Here is a 3583-nt window from a genome sequence, read left to right as displayed (position 1 = left end):
TGGTCACTCCCTTTCCCACCACCCGGTGGTAATTATAAACAATGACTCCATACTGACAACGTTCCTGAAGATGTCACTGTGCATAATCCTAAGGAGAGCAGTCCAAGAGACATTTAGTTCATATCTGCGATTGAGTGTACAAGAACGGAATGAATGTTGAAGATGCCCGTTGGAGTGAGTGTGGATTATTATGTTAGTTGATAACCAATGTTAGTCACAAACACGTGACTCGCACCAACATGGGTCATAGGCTAACCATGAATGTCTACACGCAAAGAACTCTGGGAATTTTGCTCTCTAACCTAAGACTGTCCATGCACAAAGAATTCTGGGAGTATTGGCCTCTATACTGAGCATGCCCATATATAAAGGATTATGGGAAAATTGCCTCTAACCTGGAACTGTTCACACGCATAGGACTCTGGGAGTATTGGCTTCTAAACTGGGCATGCCCAAACATAAAAGACTATGGGAGTCTTGGCCTCTAACCTGGGAATGTTGGCTTCTAAACTGGACTCTGGGAGTATTGGCTTCTAAGCTAGGCATGTGGTATTTACACACAAAAGACTCTGGGAGTATTGGCTTCTAAACTGGGCATGCCCAAACACAAAGGACTGTGGGAGTCTTGGCATCTAACCTGGGAGTATTGGCTTCTAAGCTCGGCATGTGGTATTTACACACAAAAGACTCTGGGAATATTGGCTTCTAAACTGCACACATTTTTATACCCAAATTGCAACCTTCCTCATGCCCCCCCCCACCATTATAACCTGATTAATCATACTAGAGTATTAAATTGATACAAGTACATTGTTTATTCAATGAGTGAAGTGTTGATTTCATTAACATTACTCAAAACAGACTACAAATCTTTGAATCAGATATTGAAAATATTCTCACATCACTGAGTACATTACATTTTGCTAAACAACACTATAACACAATACCATACAATTCAAGAAAAATTCACGTAACATGAGAAAGTTATTTGCGAAATGAAAACATTAGCACTTCAAATCACCATGGAGGTAGGAAGGACTAATGACTAGAGATACGCCCTAGCAACCAAGGGCAATCTCTCAGAGCCTACACAATGGCAGCCATGCAGGTTGTACCAAAGGGTTTTGATAAAGGGATTAACTCGGGTGAAGACAAAACTAATTAAAGGAAGCTGTTTCTCCTGTCCTTCCTACATCCATGAAACCACCAAGCACAGATGTACATGTATATCACTATATCAATTCTATTTTGTAATATAATTAGATATTATTCCCCAATATTTTTCTTCGTTCAGCCAGAGTCACCTAAGGGGCCCTAGCAACAAGTAGTGACAACCCTTAGGTCACAAGTATTTTCAGGCTGAAAGAAGAAAAATATTGAGGAATAATATAAATATTATAAATACAATGTAGTTGGTTTTAAATCAGGGAAAGTAATGGTAATTTTGAGCATTTAGACTCATATTTTGAACACAGCAGAACCAAAGATGTAGACGCGCATTGTTGTGACATAGACATTTGTTGTCGTGGCATACAATGACCAGAGTATACATTCCATATTGTTTGTTGAACCTGGTTCATGCATGGTATAATAGCTAGTGATCATATGGTAAACATACACACATCAATGACACTAACAGACAGGAAACAAAACTCTATTTTCTGGACACTGAGACTGAATAAAATTGATATTCAAGTAAAATCTGTCAGACTGCTACATAATTGCTAAAATCGAAAGAAATATATTCAATAGATTAATGAAAGACATTTGATATCTTATTAGACTCTTCTTTTCACTTGATAAGATGGGGATATTTTAAAATTATTTCAAATATTTTCTTTTTTTTAAATAATAAAACATTCTCATGATTATTTCAGTATATGATAAGGAAATCATTCATTGTACAAATTCTTATTTGTGGTCAAGCCTGACCCCCTGACCTTTCAACTTTGACATTGTGAGGACATTATACTAGGGACGTATAGACATTATACGTATCTGATGATACACAAGTCGTAAACTTATGCTAGGCAGTGTGACATAACTATGTTTCTGACTTCACCAAAGACAGATCTGTCAAAAGAAGAATCAAACCTACAGTAGTTTCAATCTTAATACTCTCCATAAAATGAATATACAGTGCATTGCAGGTTAGTGTTCACTTTCTCTGTTTGATACAACCACTCAGAAGCCAATGACAAATGGTGCAGGCTCCATTTTTAACATAGCAAGATTAAATGAATCCAGGTTCCTGCTATATTTTGTCTATCAAAATGAAATGAACTAACATGCTACCATGTACAAAGACATCAAAACAGTGATACCCATCTATGTGTCTGCGTCTAGTTGCTGTACATTTACACGATTTATTTCATTCAGACTATTAAAAGGTAGAAATTGTGATTTTGTTTCTTGAAATGTAGAATGTGCAATTTCTTTTATTGGTTTCTCTGTGACTATCAAACAGAGAGAGAGTGGACAGTAACCTTCAATGTGCTGTAAAAGAAATACTATCATGGAAATAAGTCAAGCTGCAAAACGAGAAAGGACTTACAACCCTGGAAATTTATATTTCGGTTTACTAAGATTGACACAAACTACAACTATTGTTGTTTGATGTGATAGCGGTTTCTCTGTTGTGTGAATCTAATCAACATGTGATCAAGATAGCATATACCTTGGAAGTCTCAGAATTTAACAGCATACTGCAAGTCCATGAAACTCTGTCAATAAAACACTACCTGTGTTAGCCTATGTGTGTGTGGCTACTTAGAAAAAATACCTTTCAGAGACGCCTCCTTACTGAGACTAGAATTAAACCATGTTTTAGTTGGCATCTGTCTTACTGAACAGAAGGCTCAATTCACCAGAGTAATAACAGTGGTTTGGGTGATATCATTATTAAAAAGAATCTTGTATGCATGAAGATATTTCTAGTGACTGGAGTTGTAAATTAATACTGAAACCATGCATAATGTCACTACGTAGACTTAATCACAAAATCTATCCAGAGACGTACAGTACAAATTTAAAAGCTGCACTAGCAACATTTGTTGAACAGTACTGAATCACTTGTGAGTGAACATATCTGTGGAGACAGAGTACAGTACAATATTTCCAATCATTTTGATTTTTAGGTATGTATTTAATACTGCCACCATTTATTGCTGAATTGTTTAATATATAATGGTCAACCTGTCCAAAGATATTGTGTGCTGATAAATTTCAAGGTGCATGGTGTACATTTTTTTTAAATCTATCTCAAACCCCATATAAAATTTGCAACTATATCAATACATATATGATCCAATCTTCTTTCATAACATGAAGTACATACCAAGAGGACCAAACCAAATATAAATGAATCAATAGGAAAGTGTTTAGTTAGGCAACAACACTCATTAATACTCTCTCACATCAATCAGCCAAGAAGTATTCAACGAACATTCCATACATTTAAATGTAACTTATCTTTTATTTCTTAGAGTAAATTATTTTGCATTGATCCTGTACATTTAAGTAATTCATATATATTACAGTGCATATCATTAGCTTATTTCTTTCCCACAAAGAGGCCAATGAA

This window comes from Glandiceps talaboti, chromosome 11 (assembly GCF_964340395.1).
Source record: "Glandiceps talaboti chromosome 11, keGlaTala1.1, whole genome shotgun sequence".
Taxonomy (NCBI): Eukaryota; Metazoa; Hemichordata; class Enteropneusta; family Spengelidae; genus Glandiceps; species Glandiceps talaboti.
Note: the sequence above shows the minus strand (reverse complement) of the source record.